Source organism: Lipotes vexillifer, unplaced genomic scaffold (genome assembly GCF_000442215.2).
Source record: "Lipotes vexillifer unplaced genomic scaffold, Lipotes_vexillifer_v1.1 scaffold995, whole genome shotgun sequence".
Lineage (NCBI taxonomy): Eukaryota > Metazoa > Chordata > Mammalia > Artiodactyla > Lipotidae > Lipotes > Lipotes vexillifer.
This window is the reverse complement of record NW_006785389.1, coordinates 1,870,152-1,890,739: the sequence shown is the minus strand read 5'-3', so window position 1 is coordinate 1,890,739 and position 20,588 is coordinate 1,870,152. Positions and strand designations below refer to the sequence as shown.

Genomic DNA, 20,588 nt, shown 5'->3' with positions numbered 1-20,588 from the left:
AGTTTTGACCAAATTTGCATTGCTGCCCACTGCCTCTTAGGAAAGACTGCAGGGATTTCTGGTTTTCATGTGAAGACTGGAGGCTTTGTGTTTCAGGAGTCTCGGAGATGTCCCTGAGAAGTGCCAGCTGTGAGAATCTCAAGAGCTTTGAAAGCAGAATGATTTTTTTTTTTTTTTTTGGTACACGGGCCTCTCACTGTTGTGGCCTCTCCGGTTGTGGAGCACAGGCTCTGGACGTGCAGGCTCAGCGGCCATGGCTCACGGGCCTAGCCACTCCGCGGCATGTGGGATCTTCCCGTACTGGGGCATGAACCCATGTCCCCTGCATCGGCAGGCGGACTCTCAACCGCTGCGCCACCAGGGAAGCCCCAGAATGAATTTTTTCCCTTCCTCAAAGGAGAGGTCACAGGGCATTTCAGCACTGTTGAGGGATTATCTTCCCCAGGTCTACAGAGAGCCATATTCCCTGATGGCCACAATTTATTGGCCTAGTGTCACTGGTTCTAAGACCATTGGGTCCAGGGGAAACCATAATTGGTACAGAAACTGGTTTACTAGGGAGGCGAAGAGGCTGTAGCCTACTAGTGTGTCAATGTAAAAATGACTGGAGAATCAGTTTGTACACAAATCTCAGTATCTCCAGGCATGTTTATCTTGTATAGCTGAAGTCATCAGAGAAAATAAAAATAATTGAAAGTTTTTGTGGATTCCTTTAGCCTCTATAATATTCACCTCAAGGCCATTACTGCATGGGCAGGAAGAAAGAGAAAAAAGGGGATCTAGTCCACAGATGTGGCTCTTGTGACCCAGACAGCATTCCTGTTTGACTTCAGGTGGAAATGTTCCTTATTGCTCACCGTATTTGCTGCCACTGAGGCAAGACTGACTGCCACCCCAAACCCCCGGGCATAAGGATAGAAATGATGGAGTCAGTATAAGGTTGCCAAACCTATTTTCTGAAAGGACTGGGACATAGAGATCTTTAAATCTTGAGCTATTTTTTAAAGCTTTACTGAGGTATTTACATGTGCTAATACGAATATATTTAAAGTGTACAATTTGATAAGTTTTGACATAGGTGTGAACTTCTGAGACCATCATCATTGTCCTAATAGTGACCTTATCTGTCATGGTGTATTTACCTCATTCCTATTATAATCTCCTTGCCTTTTTCACCTCTCCAAGTAACCATTGATTTACTTTCCTTACGGTAGATACCTTGCATTTTCTTGAATTTATATTATTGGAATCATTTGTTGTTTATCATATTTTTTTGTTTTCCTTTATGTATCATAATTATTTTGAGATTCGTCAGTGGTATATAGTGCTTTTGGGTTTTGTTTTGGTTTTGGCTGAGTAATATTTTTTGATATGCGATGGTTAGTTTATCCATTCTCTTTATGGGCATTTGGTTTGTTTCTAGACTTTGACTTCTGAAAATAAAACTGGTATAAAAATTGTGTTCTTTATATGAATATATGAAGAATATATATGTTTCTTCTATCTTTTGTCAGTAACTTAGAATATAATGTGTGAGTCACACCTGTGTTTTACTTTTTTTTTTTTTGGCTGCGCTGGGTTTTCGTTGTGGCAAGTGGGCTCTTCATTGTGGCCTGTGAGGTTAGTAGCCCTGCGGCATGTGGGATTTTAGTTCCCCGACCAGGGATCGATTCCCTGTCCCCTACATTGGAAGGCAGATTCTTAACCACTGGACCACCAAGGAAGTCCCACAACTGTTATACTTTTGAAGAAACCAACGTATTGTGATCTAAAATGATTGTACCTTTTGCATCTTACCAGCAATGTATGAGAATTCCATTTCTTCCATATTCTACTGAATACTTGGTTTATCATTCGTGTTAGTTTTAGCCTTTTAACTGAGTTTTTAGAGTTACATCACTTTTGAGTTTCCGTAAGGATTCATGATGAGCGTTTTTTCAGATATTCATTTGCTGTATATCTTTGTTAAAATATTTGCTCAAATCTTTTTCTTTATTAACCTTTGGCTATTTTCCTTTAACAAATAGGACAATGAAACAACAAAGATGTATGTTGGAATTTCACTCATTTTAAAATATTTTTAATATTTTTAAAAAGTGATTTTGCTTTATGAAGTAACTTTACTGGCAGAATTTTCTCACTTGAAAAAAATCTGCAGTATTCATAATGCAGTGGATACTTAGACATACCATTTTAAATTTAATCTGCATTTTTAACATATTCTCTATATTCTTAAGTTCAGTCACTGAAGAATACAATAAAGTCTTGCTTTATAGTGCTTACACATTTTTCTGGTTTATATCACCGTGGAAGTTGGTGGATTGGAGCAGATGGGGACAAGATTTACTTTTCTGTCTATCTATCTTTCTATCTATCTATCTACCTATCTATTGCTGCATTGGGTCTTTGTTGCTGCTCACGGGCTTTCTCTAGTTGCAAGAGCGGGGACTACTCTTCATTGTGGTGCACGGGCTTCTCATTGTGATGGTTTCTCTTTGTTTTGGAGCACAGGCTCTAGGCTCATGGGCTTCAGTAGTTGTGGCTCGCAGGCTCAGTAGTTGTGGCTTGTGGGCTCTAGAGTGCAGGCTCAGTGGTTGCGGCACACAGGCTTTGTTGCTCCGTGGCATGTGGGATCTTCCCAGACCAGGGCTCAAACCTGTGTCCCCTGCATTGGCAGGTGGATCTTAATCACTGCACCACCAGGGAAGTTCCAGGGACAAGATTTCATCAGGATGGGCTGGTCTTTCCTTTGAGTCCCAAAGCCTGGCTGGGGGGTGGGGGATGAAGAGATCAGTGGTCAGACTCACAAGTCCTCACCCAGGCTGCTGGGTTTAATTCTGTATCCCTGACCAGTGCAAGGACCCACAGGCAAACACTCTTCCCCAGGCCTGTTTCCTCCTATGTAAGGTGGGGATTAGGAGCTGACCTGCCTCTGGTCCACTGAAAGATGTGAAGAGGGGAGCTGTCCATTCCTATGCAACTCCCTTTGCGGGTGACATTCTGGTGCCAGCCACCTTTAGCTCTCCCTGATGTCCTCAGATCCCTCTAGCCCCAGACCCCTCTATCCCCAGGGACATGTCAGAAATAAATGAGACATCTCACAACCCACGATCTGGGTCAGCCCCCACGGACTTACATGCATCGAGGAGGGGGCTGCTGGGTACTGAGGTCTCCGTGTGGATACCCCAGTAGGAAATAATCTGGGCAACTTGCTAAAGCTCCTTGAGCCTCAGTTTGCTGACTTGGACATAAAGTTGTTAACTTTGGCCCCTGGGAGGATCAATGAATGTAACAAAACACTGAGCACTTAACACCTGAATTCCAGGGTTTGTATTTTGAGCTTGTATGTGGTGTATTTATTTAAAATTTTAATAGAAAATATTTTCATAAGTTTCCTTTTCACAATTCTCTTATTGTACTTAACTCTAATTTATTGGTATTTTATTGTATTAGTAACATTCTCATTTTGTTCCATTTTATAGAGTGCCATGTAAGTTAATATAAATGCCATGTAAATATACTGTGAAATTTTACTCAATCCATATGTGTATCGTTATAGTGTATTTCTCCTGAATCCGTTTACTCTGCGAGATTGAGAGCACACTCATCAATTGATGGATTATCACAGAAATAGTTTGATTCTTTTTCAGATGTACTGAGAGATCTCTTACTTCTGTTTGCCCTAACTGATAAATTAATTCTCTTCAGATCCTCTTTAAACATATTTCATTTATTATGCTGAAATGCAAAATGACCAATTCTATTAGAGTATGCTATTTCACATACCAGATAGTCTTTTCACTTAAGTTTTTTTGTTCATTAGTTTTTGTCCTTCCCCTGAAACTCAATGCAAGTTTTGTTTATTTAAAAGTAGCTTATTTAATATGATGTAAACAACAGATAACTACTTAGAAAACATTCTTATTTCAATGAATATTCATTTGAATGTACTGGAAAGGTTGCAAGTTACTTTTTTAAAAATCCAGTGAAATGTGGCTGATAAAAGTATGTGGTAAAGTAATAAATATATAACTCTATAAGTATTCTACAGTCAGAATGTTTTGGAAACATTTAAAATTATCAGTCCACTTTAATTCTGGCTGGTTATGGGTAGATTTTGAAATCAAAACGAAATTTTCACAAATTAGATTATTGTATAGTAATTGGATAGTTTTCACAAAAATTGCCTGTTGCAAAATGTTGCCCAATGTTTTTATGGTTTTATGGATACTGAAAATATTACAGACAATTTTTTTTTACATTATACACGTTATTTTTGTCATTTAAATTTTTAGTTGCTACTGTATTTTGCAACAGCAGTGAAAGCCCAGAATCCTAACCACTAGGCCACCAGGGAACTCCCCACTTGAATTTTTATTTACAAAAATCAAAAGTATATTTTGTGGCCTTAAATTGGGGCTTAGCTTGTAATGACTTGCATACCTCAGTTTATTAAAAAAGAAAAATCTTTTTTTTACATTTTTAATTTTAATTGAAGTATAGTTGCTGTACAGTATTATATAAGTTACAGGTGTACAATATAGTGATTCATAATTTTTTTTTTTTTGTGCGGTACATGGCCTCTCACTGCCACGGCCTCTCCCGTTGCAGAGCACAGGCTCTGGATGTGCAGGCCCAGGGGCCATGGCTCACGGGCCCAGCCATTCCGTGGCATGTGGAATCTTCCCGGACCGGGGCACGAACCCATGTCCGCTGCATCGGCAGGCAAACTCTCAACCACTGCACCAACAGGGAAGCCCCTGATTCATAGTTTTTAAAGGTTATACTCCATTTATAGTTATAAAATATTGGCTATATTCCCCGTGTTGTTCAATATATCCTCATTGTTTATTTTGTACCTAATAGTTTGTACCTCTTACTTCTCTACCCCTCTATTGCCCATTCCCCCTTCTGTCTCCCCTCTGGTAACCATTAGTTCTCTATATGTGTGAGCCTGTTTCTTATTTGTTATATTCACTTGTTTGTTGTATTTTTTATATTCCACATATAAGTGATATCATACAGTATTTGTCTTTGTCTGACTTACTTCACTTTGTATGATAATCTCTAGGTCCATCCATGTTGCTGCAAATGTCAAATTTCCTTCTTTATGGCTAAGTAGTATCCCATCATACATTGTGTTGGCCAAAAAGTTCATTCAGGTTTTTTCTGTAAGATGCTATGGAAAAACCTGAATGAACTTTTTGGCCAACACAATATATACCACATCTTTTTAAACCATTCATCTATTGATGGGTATTTAGGTTGCTTCCATATCTTGGCCATTGTAAATTATGCTGCTGTGAACATTGGGGTGCATGTATCTTTTTGAATTAGTGTTTTTGGTGTTTTTGGATATATACCCCAGAGTGCAATTGCTGTATCATGTGATAATTCTGTTTTTAGTTTTTTAAACCTCCATACTGTTTTCCACAATGGCTGCACGGATTTACGTTGCCACCAGCAGTATGAGGGTTCCCCTTTTTCCACACCCTCTCCAGCATTTATTATTTAAAGACTTTTTGGGTTTTTCTTTTGCCTTGCTGTGCGGCTTGCGGGATCTCAGTTTCCCGACCAGGGATTGAACCCGGGCCACGGCAGTGAAGCCCAGAATCCTAACCACTAGAGCACCAGGGAACTCCCTATTTGTAGACTTTTTGATGATAGCCATTCTGACCTGTCAGCCTTTCTCTGTACACTTAACCCTCATTTGAAGCCCAGCCCCAGTGACCCTTCACTTCAGGTCCAGTTGCTCTGTCAGAGAGCCACTGTGCCCATGAACTAATCTGCCAGCCTGGCTGAAGCACCCTGGCACCACCAAGGCTCACAACAAAATCCTAGTGATTCTGTAGAGCAGTGAATAAACAGGAGCTTCAATGTCATCTCGCCTCAGTTACAAGTGTCTCCACACCCATCTCACTTCCACACATTCCTCAGCAGCCTTGGCCACCTGACAAATTATCCTCTCTCCCACACCAGTGCTTATTATGCTCCCCCACCTTCACCCAGGTACCCAAGCTCTCTATGCACTTGTGGCACCCACCCTCCTCTTTCTGATTTGCTATTGGCATGACCATCATGTTCAGGATTCCTCCTACCATAGTTCCAGACCTGTGTGTCCAGCTGCCTGCTAAATAACTCCACTCTTTTTGTTCTATGAAATATCTCATACCCTCAACTTGGCCAGAAAGGAAACTGCTGATATCCCTAATGAGAATTATTTCCATTATGGAACACCCAACACAGCTGATGGAGCTTCCATCCTTCCACCTCCCAACACGAAAAATCTTGGTGTCATACCTGACTCCTACCTTACTTTCTCTCAACATCACAATCCGAAAAATCGTGCTGTCCCGTTTTAGAAATTTAATTATTTTTTTTTGGCTGCATTTGGATCTTTGTTGCTGCACACAGGCTTTCTCTAGTTGCAGAGGGCAGCTACTCTTCGTTGCGGTGCTCAGGCTTCCCATTGCGGTGGCTTCTCTTGTTGTGGAGCACGGGCTCTAGGTGTGTGGGATTCAGTAGTTGTGGCACTTGGGCTCAGTAGTTGTAGCTCACGGGCTCTAGATCACAGGCTCAGTAGTTGTTGTGCATGGGCTTAGTTGCTCCACAGCATGTGGGATCTTCCCGGACCAGGGCTCGAACCCATGTCCCCTGCATTGGTAGGTGGATTCTTAACCACCACACCACGAGGGAAGTCTGGCTGTCCTGTTTTAAAAAACTGATTAAAAAATTCATTAACTTCTCCCACCTCTACAACCACGACAATGGCCCACACCGACAGCACTCACCCCAATGTCTTGGAGGTGAAACCAACTGGAACCCTGGATGTGGGATTTCCACCAGGCAGATTTCTGGGGGCAGTACCCATCCATCACAGTTGCAGGGATAGGACCACTACTCCAGTGGGTCTGGAAGGCAGAGCATTGAGCCAAAGATTATTTATGAGCTATAAGATCTCATGATGTTTGCCTTGCTAGGTTTTGGACTTGTTTAGGACCCCTCACTCCTTTATTTCCCATTTCCCCCATTTGTAATGGAAATTTCTATCCTATGCCTGTCCCACTATTACATTTTGGAAGCATGGAACTTTTGGTTTCACAGCTGGAGAGCAGTTTTGCCTCAGGGTTGATTGTACTTTGAGTTTCATTCATATCTGACTTAGATGGTATGTAGATGAGTCTTTGAACTTTCTAATATCACACTAAAACTTACTATAAAGTTACACACTTTTTCTTTCATGTTTCCTTTCTGTGTTCATTGAAGAGTGTAAGCTGCATGAAAACAGAGGTTTTCGTCTGTCATGGTTCTCATGCACCTGAAACAGTGCCTGACACTGAGTATTTTGTTCAATGAAAATTTATTAGAACCGTGAATAAACATGACACCCGAAATTCTTGTTCACTTTTACTAGTCTGACTACTCTTAACGTCCACTCCAATTCTTTCTCCAAGCCGGTATTAATGTTTTCAAGAATAAAAGCCCTACCAAAAGTTCTCTGAAGTATTAACTGTCTTCAACATCATCTGCTATTTCCCCAGAGCGATATCTGCCCCGTCTTTGAATAACTACATAAATATTAATAACTTTCCGACACCTGCATTTCAAAACTGTTTTTCTGATATCATCTCATTTCCCCATGAAGAACTCTACTTGCAATCACTTACCAGCAAGGACACGAGATCATAAGCTTAAGATGCCCTCCTTTATATGAGTGTTCAGATACTCCCTTCCACACGTGCTGCGCCTCTGAAGGTTGCAGCTATTGGCCCATACCAAAATGACATTAGTAAAGTTGCTCTCCGTTTGAGATAGATGTCTGTACACTAAAAGGAATTGAGTTTATGTTAGGAAATGGAATAAGATATTGTATGGATGAAAGTGTTTCTTAATGGGTAGGACACAATCACCGACTCTATAGGCAAGAGAGAAGCTTTGTGTGGAACCAGAGGTAAAACTCCTGCTTGTCCACCTAATTTAGAATATCCATCTTCTTTCTTCACAGTCATGGCCCTGTACGGACTGATTTCTCTTGCTCATAGCCTATCATAATACAACTCATAAAACTGACTATGGCTTCAGATACATGCATTTGAAGAAAAGTTATATAATGTGTCCAGCTACGCGCTGAGTCATGTCTGAATGACTCTGTAATAATATGGCCATTTAGATCTGTACATTTGAGAGCATCTCAAATAATATTTTTACTTTCTAAGGGCTGACTGAGCATCACGAAGTCTGAAATTTTGTCACTTTGCTGCACTTAACAACGAACAGAGCCCCTCCCTTCCTCGAGGTAGGATGACTGCTTTCCAGCATCCCTCCCGGTGCCGCGTGGCAAAAGTTCTTGTTGGTCAGAAAGGAGAACTCCCTTTGCGGCGACTTCTAAAGCCCCGCGAACTACATTACCCGGAAGATCCTGCGCCGAGGTAAGCCATGGACCACCAGGATAAATGCATTTCCGGGAGAATTCTTCACGTCAGGGCGGGACTTCCGGCCTCTTCCTCGTGGCGGCCATTTTAACTGCCCTGGGTCTGTTCTGGCTACGGGGCACCGGGGTGACGGGACTGAAAAAGCGCGAGAGGAGGCGCTGTCTGCGCGCTATAGAGGCGGGTCTGAGGTTCGGCGACACCGCCCGGACTGCCCCACGTCAGGCCCGGGAGACGGACCGCCGTCCCCGCGTCCCACCTCCTCTCTCGCCGCTCCCGGCCCCGCTCCGCCCACGGACTGCTATGGCGTCTGCGGCGGCGGCGCTGAGGGACCCGCCTCAGGTAGACGCTCGGCCTCCGGGCCCTCACTCCACCAGACACTAAAGCCCCGAGTGCGGGGCGCCTACTCATGTCCCCGCAGCCCAGGCTGTGTCCAGGACTGTGAGGCCGTCCTGGGTGGGGCCCTGTTTCTGACAGTGTGATGGCGCGTGGGAGAGGGTGGCAGGCGGAGGGACCGGCAGGTGCAAAGGCTTGGAGGTCGGGCTGAGGCGGGAGGATTCGGGAAACCTGGGGTCCATCTGATGTCTGCAGGAAACAGAGTGAGCAGGAGTGGCACGTGGACCGGCAGAGGTTGTTCCTTATTCTGAGGGACCTGGAGGCCGTGGAGGTTAGTGGACAGAAGAGGGCCACATTATGTGTTAGGGTTTTAAAAGTTATCAAAATGCTGCTCAGAGAGGGGACAGACTGGAAAGTGGGTGACGAAGACATTGAGACAGAGAGAAGTAGAGCCTTTGTCCAAGGTCAGAGATCTGGTAAGAGGCAGCTCTAAGATTGAAACACAGACGTTAGTAAGTTACCCGAGGTCCAGGTTCCAGGTTCGGGTGGGAATACAGGGGAGTCCTGCGCACATGGAGCCCAGCCATGGTTGCCTTTCACTTCCCACGTGTTCTGAACGTTGAAAAAGCACTTAAGGATCCTACACAAGGCAGGAGAGGGTGTCCCAGTCCCTCACTGGTAATGACACCACCCATAGGGTGGCTGGGTATTGTGTCTTGAGAGTCTTCTCTTGATATATTCTCAGCTCTTAGCTGTGCGGGCCCTGAGGATATTCTGAAGCTGTGGGTCCTGTGTGCAGGACAAGGGTAAATACAGGTGTTCACTTTCCTGACAACCTGTATAAACCTTTGGGACCTGTATGGAACGTTATCCCAGGAACAGATACTAGCATGTGCAAGTACTTGGAGGTGTGACTGAGTTGGGAACAGGGTACAGCAGGTCTTCATTCTTTCAGTTAGGAACAAAGAGCAGGGGACCTGGTAATCAGGCCTATGATGTGGCTGTCTGAGAAGTTGGGCATCATTTATAGAAGTAATGAGAGATTTGAATAAGAGGAAGTGTTGGTACTAACCAGGGTTCAGTAGGCTGCATTTGGCTGGAGAGAAGAGAAAAGACTATGGAGTTAAGGAAGGAGGCAGCAAGCCCAGGAAGAGGTTACTGTTGTAATCCAGTTGAGTGTTGAAGGAACAGAACTGTGGCCATGAAGGTGGGAGACAAGTTTGGATTCTAAGTACATTTTTTAAAAAGAGCCAAGTAGATTTTTGGATGTTGTAGGTAAGGGAGAGGTTAGGGATGACTCCAGGGTTTTTGGCCCTAGGAGCTGAAGGAATGGATCCTTCATCAACTTGGATGTGACAGATGCAGTATGTTTATTTCCTTGTACGTATCAGAAATTTTGTTTTGGTCTCTTTATGGGTCTGGGGTGTTTCAGAGGGCAGTGAGTGGAGCCATCAAATGGGCAGCTGAACATGTATGTCTCAAATTTAGGGAAGGGCTCAGGATGGAGACTTTCAAGAGTGGTGGCTATTATAAGGACCAGAGCAGAGATGTGGATGACATTTCAAAAGTAGAATGCAGGTTAGAGTCATAATGCTATTAGCGGGTCAGAAAGACTCAGGTGCATGCCGAGGAGTGGTTCTCTTGCTTAGCACCTGGTTGAGGTTCCTGAGTATAACAAACAGGTGAGAGAGAGAATGGCTCTGGATGGTCTGGGAGAGAAGATGATCTGGCAGGTGGCCAAGGCTTCCATGGGATGAATGGGTGCAAAATACGTGGTTTGGGAGGCAGAGAAATAATTGAGACAATTTGACACTGAACCCAGGGCTCCTGCTAGTTCACTACTGTCCAGATTCTCCAGAATCGTGTAGTGAGCCTTGTTGGGGTCTAGAGTGTTTTAGTCTTGCTGATGGATAAGATCCAGGGTAAATGGTCATTTGTGAAAGTCGTTATGCCTGGCAGGGAGATTGTAAGGGCTGGGGTTGTGAGGAAGTTTGAGTAGAGAGAGGAGGGTTGTGACTGTTGAGGGGACAGGAAATCAGTGCATCACAGAAGTAGAAGAATGTCATGGGTGTCTGTAATTCACATGTGCTTCTGAGTGGCTAATATTGAAGCAAGGATCAGAAGCAGGTGGAGAGGCCTGCAAAGTTGCATGTGGGACTTTCCCTGGTATTGGGATTTATCAGAGGTCTCAGATGGTACTGAGTTGTGTTTGAGTGTCAAGGACTCTCTGGAAGCTATGGGCCACGTTAATGAGTGAGTAGACGGAAATGCCTGTGTTGTAGAGCAGGGAGGTGGCAGAACTGGGAGTGTAACCCTGGGGAGTGATGATGTTAGAGAGTGAGAGTCTATAGAATGATATGCTGATAGCCCCGTGGCCCTGGTATTGGGGACTTAGTGGTGAAGCATGAGCCCAGGTTTGACTGTCTTGTAAGTACAGTCTGAGAGACTTCAGGGGAATTGCTTGGCAGGAGGGATGGGGCTCTGCTAGCCAGGCCCAGAGCTTACATTGCATCTATATGTCTCCCTGACTGTTATTGCTGAGGGCTGAATGCAGTGGTTCATGGGACCTGAGGAGAGAGTGAGCATCAGTAGCACCAGGTCCTGGTATCTCCTTTGAGGTGGGAAGCTTGGGAGGAGGATGATAGTGGGGTAGATGTATGAGGTGATGGACTGTGGGTTCTCAGAATGTTCATTGTTTCATCTGTCCCCATGTTGACAGGATAGTATGACCTTTGAAGATATCGCCGTGTACTTCTCGTGGGAGGAATGGAGGCTCCTTGATGAGGTTCAGAGGCACTTGTACCACGATGTGATGCTGGAAAACTTTACACTCATATCCTCACTGGGTAAGACTCTCACAGCCTTCCCAGGCTGTGACCTGGAGGGAGCTCTGTATTCTGGCTCACCCCCCTTTTCTCTGGGGGTGTTCTGTCCTTGTGACATGTGGACTTCAGGCACTGCTTGTTTCCCTAGCTTTCTGGGTAGTTGCTGTGGTCAGTATGGCTGGGTTGTTCACAGTTCCTTCTTCTCTCCCCTGCAACCCCAATATTTGCTGTACTGGATCCTCACAGGGAAGAATTTGAGGTCTGTAGTCCTGCAGTGTATTTAATGATCTGTATCATCTTGTAACTGAAGATTTGTGCTTTTTGAGCAACAACTTGCCATTTGTCCCATCCCACAGCCCCAGCTTTCTACTCTCTGTTTCTCTGAGTTCAACGTTTTTGTTTGTTTTAAATTCTATATGTAAGTGATATCATACATCATTTGGCATAATGTCCATCTGGTTCATCCATGTTGTCCCATATGGCAGGACTTCCTTTGTTTTTAAGGCTAAGTAATATTCAAGGCATGCATGTGTGTGTGTGAGTGTATCACACCTTGTTTATCCATCCCTACGTAGATGGACACTCAGGTTGTTTCCATATCTTGTGTATTATCCATAATGCTGCTGTGAACGTGACAATGCAGGTTATCTTTTCCCCTTTGGATTTCATTTCTTTTGGCTATATTCCAAGCAGTGGGACTGCTGGATCGTATGATAGTTCTGTTTTGAATTTTTGAGGAACTTCCATACTGTTTATCCATAATGCCTGTACCAGTTTATCTTGCTACCAAGTGTATAAGCGTTCCCTTATCTGTATACCTTTGCCAACCCTTAACTCTTGTCTTTCTTTCTTCTTCCCTTCCCTTCAATTTTCTTTCTTTCTTCCTTCCTTCGTTCCTTTCTTTCTTTCTCTCTTTCTTTCTTCCCTTCCTTCCTCTCTTTCTGTCTGTCTCTCTCTTTCTCTCTATTTTTCTTTCTTTCTTTCCTGGACTATTGTTGCTTTACAGTATTTTGTTAGTTTGTACTGTACAGCAAAGTGCATCAGCTATACATATACATGTATCCCCTATTTTTTGGATTTCCTTCTCATTTAGGTCACCATAGAGCATTGAGTAGCGTTACCTGTGCTGTACAGTATGTTCTCATTAGTTACCTACTTTATACACAGTATCAATAGTGTATATATGTCAATCCCAATCTCCCAATTCATCCCACCCTCTTGACTTTTTGACGATAGCCATCCTAACAGTTATATAGTAATATCTCATTGTGGTTTGGATTTACATTTCTCTGATGATTAGTGAGGAAGATCAATTTTTCATATACTTGTTAGCCATTTGTATATCACCTTTGGACTAATGCCTAATCAGATCTTCTGCCCATATATATATTTTTTTGTAAAAACAGGTACAAAGTTTATTGCTAGAGACATAGCACAACAGCAAGTGGGAGAGCACACCAAGAAACAGTTTGCTTAGTTAAGACCCTCTGCCCATATTTTAATCAGATTATTCTGTTTCTGCTGATTTGTATGAGTACATTACATGTTTAAAATATTATCCCTTGGGCTTCCCTGGTGGTGCAGTGGTTGAGAATCTGCCTGCTAATGCAGGGCACATGGGTTCGAGCCCTGGTCTGGGAAGATCCCACATGCCGCGGAGCAACTGGGCCCGTGAGCCACAACTACTGAGCCTGCGCGTCTGGAGCCTGTGCTCCGCAACAAGAGAGGCCACGATAGTGAGAGGCCCGTGCACCGCGATGAAGAGTGGCCCCTGCTTGCCACAACTGGAGAAAGCCCTCGCACAGAAACGAAGACCCAACACAGCAAAACTAAATAAATTAATTAATAAACTCCTACCCCCAAAAACTAAAAAAAAAAAAAAAAAAAAATATTATCCCTTTATTAGGTACATGGCTTGCAAATATTTTCTCCCATTCTGTAGGTGGCATTATTATTATTTATTTATTTATTTATTTATTTGCGGTACACAGGCCTCTCACTGTTCTGGCCTCTCCCGTTGCGGAGCACAGGCTCTGGACGCACAGGCTTAGTGGCCATGGCTCACAGGCCCAGCCACTCCATGGTATGTGGGATCTTCCCGGACCGGGGCACGAACCCATGTCCCCTGCATTGGCAGGCGGACTCTCAACCACTGAGCCACCAGGGAAGCCCTATTATTTTTTTGATTCTTTTGCTGTGCAGAAAAGCTTTTCCGGTTGATGCAGTTTCACTTGTTATTTTTTTTCCCTGTACTTTTCATGTTGTATTAAAAAAAAAAAAAAAAAGTCATTACCAAGACAACTGCCACGTAGCATATTCTCTGTTTTTTCCCCCAAGGAGTTTGACATTTTCATTCTTCTGTTTAACTCTTCAATCTACTCTGAGTTAATTATTATTAGTAGTAGGGGTCCAGTTTCATTGTTTTGCATGTGAATATCCAGTTTTCCCAACACCTTTTATTGAAGAGACTGTCCTTTCCCCATCCTGTGTTCTTTGCACCCTTGTCAAAGATTAGTTTACCATATATGTTTGGGACTTTTTCCTGGGTACTTTATCCTGTTCCAGTCCTCTGTGTGTCTGTTTTTATGACAGTACCATACTGTTTTGATTACTACAGCTTCACAATGTATTTCAAAATTGGGACATTTGATATCTTCAGCTCTGATCTTCTTGCCCAAGATTTCTTTGGCTCTTTGAGGTCATTTGTGGCTTCATATGAACGTAAGGATTCATGTTCTATTTCTGTGAAAAATTGCATTGTGATTTTGAAAGGAATTGCATTGAATCTGTATATCGTGTTGGGTAGTGTGGACATTGTAACATTATTAATTCTTCCTATACAAGGACATTGGATATCTTTTCATTTATTTGTGTCACTTGCTTTTATCAGTGTCTTATAATTTTCAGAGTCCAGATCTTTTACTTCCTTGGTTATATTTATTCATATGTATTTTATTGGTTTTGATATTATAAATGTGATTGATTTCCTAGTTTCTTATTCTGATATTTCATTCTTAGTTTATAAAAATGCAACTGATTTTTGCATATTGATTTTGTATCCTGCAGCTTTACTGAATTTGTTTAATATTTGTAAGAGTTTTAGGGGGGAGTCTTTAGGGTACTCTAAATATAAGATCATGCCTTCTGGGCTTCCCTGGTGGCGCAGTGGTTGAGAGTCCGCCTGCCGATGCAGGGAATACGGGTTCGTGCCCCGGTCCGGGAAGATACCACATGCTGCAGAGTGGCTGGGCCCGTGAGCCATGGCCGCTGAGCCTGCGCGTCCGGAGCCTGTGCTCTGCAGCGGGAGAGGCCACAACAGTGAGAGGCCTGCGTACGGAAAAAAAAAAAAAAAAAAAAGATCATGCCTTCTGCAGACACAGTTTTACTTCTTTTATGATTTTATTATTATTATTATTTTCTCTTGACCAAGTGTTCTGGGTAGGCCTTCCTGAACCGTACTGAATAGAAATGAGGACAGTGGGCATCTTTTTTTTTTTTTTTTTAAATAAATTTATTTATTTATTTTTGACTTCATGGGGTCTTTGTTGCTGTGTGCGGGATTTCTCTAGTTGTGGCTAGCGGGGGCTACTCTTCATTGTGGTCAGCGGGCTTCTCATTGCAGTGGCTTCTCTTGTTGCGGAGCATGGGCTCTAGCCGCATGGGCTTCTTCGTTGCAGTGTGTAGGTGCAGTTGTTAAGAATTCACCTGCCAGTGCAAGGGATATGGGTTTGAGCCCAGGTCTGGGAAGATCCCACATACTGCAGAGCAACTAAGCCCGTGTGCCACAACTACTGAGCCTATGCTCTAGAGCCCATGAGCCACAACTACTGAGCCCACATACCGCAACTACTGAAGCCTGTGTACCTAGAGCCTGTGCTCCGCAACAAGAGAAGCCACCTCAATGAGAAGCCTGCACTCTGCAACAAAGAGTAGCCTCCACTCACCAGAACTAGAGAAAGCCCGCATGTAGCAATGAAGACCCAAGGAAGGGAGGGAGGGAGGAAGGACAGCAAACAGTGGCTGTATTTCTCTGTGCTGTAGAATATATCCTTGTTGCTTAGCTTGTTGGGAGATTTTTGATTAATGATTCAGTTTCCTTACTTGTTACTGACCTATTCAGATTTTTTTTCTTCATGATTTAGTGCTACTAGGTTGTTTGTTTCAAAGAATTTCTTCTACTTTATCCAGTTTGTTGGCATTTAATTGTTCATTATAGGTTTTTATGATCTTTGTGTATCTATAATATCAGTTGTAATATCTCCTCCATTTCTGATTTCATTTATTTGAGTCTCCTCTTTTCTAATTTAATGTAGCTGAAGGTTTGTCAATTTTGGTTCTTTTCAAAAACCAGCTCTTAGCTTTGTTAACCTTCCTATTGTTTCTTCAGTCTGTATTTTATTTCTGCTCTGACCCTTGTTATTTCCTTCCTTCTACATTTGAGCTTAGTTGTTTGTTTTCCTAGTTCCTTGTGGTGTAAAGTGAGTTTGTGTATTTTAGATTTTTCTTTTTCCTTAATATAGGCATTTATTGCTCTCAGGTTTGCTTTTAGAAATTCTTTTGCTGCATCGCATAAGTTTTGGCATGTTTTGATCCATTTTACTTTGTCTCAAGATAATTTTACTTTTCCTTCTGATTTTTTTCTTCAACACATTAATGGTTCAGGAATTTTTTTTTTTAATATTCATTTATTTATTTATTTGGTTGCATGGGATCTTAGTTGCAGCATGTGTGCTCCTTAGTTGAGGCTTGCCGGCTCCTTAGTTGTGGCCTGTGAACTCTTAGTTGTGGCATGCATGTGAGATCTAGTTCCCTGACCAGGGATTGAACCCGGGCCCCATGCATTGGGGGCATGAAGTCTTATCCACTGCGCCACCAGGGAAGTCCCAGGAATGTGTTTAATGTTCATATATGTTTGAACTTTCCCACATTCACAAATATATTATGTTATACTGATTTGTAGTTTCCAACCCTCATGGCTGGATAAGATTCTTGATATGATTTCAGTCTTCTTAAATGTGTTAAGACTTGTTTTGTGACCTAACATATGATCTCTCTTAGAGAGTGTTCTGTGTCCACTTGAAAAGAATATATTCTGCTGTAGTTGAATTGCATGTTCTGTGTATGTTTGTTAGGTTGAGGTGGTCTAAAGTTCCATTCAGTATTTGGTCAATGTTTGAGCTAAAATGTCATTAAATATTTCCTTATTGATTTTCTATTTGGTTAATCTACCCATTCTCAAAATATGGGTAGTGGAGTCTGCTAATACTATTTCATTGCTTTCTTTTCTACTTTCCATTTTCTTAGTGTTTGCCTTATACATTTAAGTGCTCTGGTGTTAGATGCATATTAACTTATAATATGTTCTGTTCTCTTGATGAGTCAACACCTTTATCATTATTTAATGACTTTTTTTGTCTCTTGTGGTAGGTTTTGAGTTGAAGTTTATTTCTCTTGCCTAAATGTAGACTATTTATAAGTATAAGCTACTGTTTTTTGGTTTCCATTTGTATGGAGTTTTTTTTCAATTCCTTCTCTTTTAGCCTATTTGTGTCCTTAAAGCTGATGCGAGTCTCTTGAAGGCTTTATCCTCAGTCACTGTGTGTCTTCTGAATGGAGAGAATTTTGTAAGGACTTTCTAATTGCCATATTGTTAATTTTTGTAGTTCCTTAGTTCCTTTATTTCTTTCTCACTTTCTTCCTTTGTGATTTGATCATTTTCGGTAGCAGTGTTCTTTGATTCCTTTCTCTTTATCTTTTGTGTATCTACTGTAGGTTTTTGCTTTTGTGTTTACCATCAGGTTTGCATGAAACATAACAGTATTTTAAGCTGATAACAACTTAATGTCAGTTCTATACAGAATGTCCCATTCTAGAACCCTCCTACACTGTTGTTGGGAATGTAAGTTGGTGTAGCCACTATGGAAAACAGTATGGAGGTTCCTCAGAAAACTAAAAGGATTACCATATGATCCAGCAATCCCTCTCCTGGGCATATATCCAGATAAAACTATAATTCAAAAAGATATATGCACCCAAATGTTCATAGCAGCACTATTCACAATAGCTAAGACATGGAAACAACCTAAATGCCCATCAATAGATGAATGGTTTAAAAAGATGTGGTATATATTGGGTTGGACAGAAAGTTCATTAGGGTTTTTCCATAATATCTTATAGGAAAACCCAAACGAACTTTTTGGCCAACTCAGCATATACGATGGGATACTACTCAGCCATAAAGAAGGAAGTTTGACATTTGCAGCAACATAGATGGACCTAGAGATTATCATACTAAGTGAAGTAAATCAGAAAGAGAAAGACAAATACCATATGATGTCACTTATATGTGGAGTCTAATATATGACACAAATGAACCTATCTATGAAAGAGCAACAGAATCACAGAGATAGAGAACAGACGGGTGGTTGCTAAGAGGGAGGGGGTTGGGGAAGGGATGGAGTGGGAGGTTGGGTTTAGCAGGTGTAAGCTGTTTTTTTCCTTAAAATTTATTTATTTATTTGTTTATTTTGGCTCCATTGTGTCTTAATGGTGACACACGGGATCTTTGTTGTGGCACACAGGCTTCTCTCTATTTGTGATTACGGGCTCCAGAGCGTGCAGGCTATACAGTTGTGGCATGCGGACTACAGAGTGCATGGGCTCTATAGTTTGCGGCACGCAGGATCTCTAGTTGAGCCACGTGGTCTTAGTTGCCCTGTGGCATGTGGGAGCTTAGTTCCCCGACCAGGGATAAAACCCATGTCCCCTGCATTGGAGGGTGGATTCTTAACCGCTGGACCACCAGGGAATTCCCAGGTGTAAGCTTTTAAATACAGAATGAATAAACAACAAAGTCTTACCGTATAGTACAGAGAAGTATATTCAGTATCCTCTGATAAGCCATAAAGGAAAAGAATATTTTAAAAAAAGAACGTATATATATGTATAACTGAATCACTTTGCTGTATAGCAATAATTAATACAGCATTGTAAATCAACTATGCTTCAATAAAAATAAATAAATAAAAGGGGGAAAATCCCCTTTTAGTATCTCACCCCTTTTGCATTTACATTTGTCTTTTTTTTTTTTTGTGGTACACGGGCCTCTCACTGTTGTAGCCTTTCCCGTTGCGGAGCACAGTCTCCGGACGTGCAGGCCCAGCGGCCATGGCTATTGGGCCTAGCCACTCCGTGGCATGTGGGATCCTCCCGGACCAGGGCGCGAACCCGTGTCCCCTGCATCGGCAGGTGGACTCTCAACCACTGCGCCATGAGGGAAGCCCTACATTTAAAAAAATGTTTTTTATTTTTGGCTGTGTTGGGTCTTTGTTGCTGCCCATGAGTTTTTTTCTCCAGTTGCGGTGAGTGGGGGCTACTCTTTGTTGCAGTGTGCAGGCTTCTCATTGCAGTGGCTTCTCGTTGCAGAGCATGGGCTCTGGGCATGTGGGCTTCAGTAGTTGTGGCACACGGGCTCTAGAGCACAGGCTCAGTAGTTGTGGCACACGGGCTCTAGAGCACAGGCTCAGTAGTTGTGGCACACGGGCTTAGTTGCTCCACAGCGTGTGTGTTCTTCCCAGTCCAGGGTTCGAACCCATGTTCCCTGCATTGGCAGGCAGATTCTTAACCACTGTGCCACCAGGGAAGTCCCTGCATTTATATTTTTGGTGTAACAGTATATATCTTTTTATACTTGTAGTTATTAAGAAATAATTGTGGCTGTAGTAATATTTAATATTTTTGTCTTTTGTCATTTATACTAGTATTAAATGATTACCACACCACCATGTTACAGTGTTAGCATATTCTGAATTTGAGTATATACTTAACCTTTACCACTGTGCTTTATATTTTTGTGTATCTTCCTGTTACTAATTAGTGTTCTCTTTTCAGCTTGAAAAGCTCCATTTAGCATTTCTGGTAAGGCAGGTTGAATGGTGATGAACTGTCTCAGCTTTTGTTTGTGCAGGAGAGTTTTTAATCACTCCTTCATTTCTGAAGGACAGCTTTGTCAGATAAAGTATTTCTTAGTTGCCAGGTTTTTTTCTTCTGCATTCTGAATTTAATGTCCCACTTTCTCCTAGGTTGCATGAGTTCTGCTGAGAAATGTGCTTATAGCCTTACAGGGCTTCTCTTATATGTTATGGGTTTTTTTTACTGCTTTCAAAATTCTCTGACTTTTCAGGCTTTCATTTCACTGTATCTCAGTGAAGATCTTGTTGGATTGAATCTGGATGGGGACCTATGCACATCATGTACCTGCATGTCCATACCACTCTCTTGATTTGGTTGAGTGTTTCCACCATTTTTTATTTAAATAAGCTTTCTGCTCCTTTCTCTGTCACTTCTTGTGGCACTTCCACAATACGAATATTATTTATCTTAATGGTATCCCATAATTTACATAGGCTTTCTTCAGTCTTTTTTCCCTCTGGCTGGATAATTTCAAATCACTTGATTCAAGGTCACAGACTTTTCTCCTGCTTAATCAAGTTTGCTGTTCTCTGTTGTATTTTTCATTTCATTCATTGTGTTCTTCAGCTGCAAAATTTAATTCATTTTCCTTTTTTTTCTATCTCAGAACTTCTTGGGGTATTTTTTGTTTTTGTTATTTTTGGCTGCACTGTGTGGCATGCAGGATCTTAGTTCCTTGACCAAGGATGGAACCTGTACCCCGTGCAGTGGGAGTGTGAAGCCCTAACCACTGGACTGCCAGGGAACTCCCATTCTTGGAACCTGTTGATTTGTTTGTGTATTTTTTTCCTGCTTTCATTGAGTTTCTGTTTGTGTTCTCCTGGAGCTGGCTGAGCTTCCTTAAAACATTTATTTTGAAATCTTTGTCCAGTTGTTTATAGATAAGCATTTCTTTGGGTTCACTTGCTGGAAACTTACGCTCCTTTGGTGATGTCTTGTTTCCTTGATATTCCATGTTTCTTAGAGCCTTTTTTTCATGTTTCTGCATTTGATGGATCAGTCACATCATCTGGATTTCAGACTTGTT

General features: G+C 42.1%; 1 protein-coding gene across 1 annotated transcript in view; it reads right to left on the bottom strand.

Moving 5' to 3' along the window:
• LOC103076278 (zinc finger protein 551-like) overlaps positions 1–20,588 on the bottom strand; it is a 220,216-nt gene that overhangs the window by 46,591 nt on the left and 153,037 nt on the right. The window lies entirely within an intron of this gene.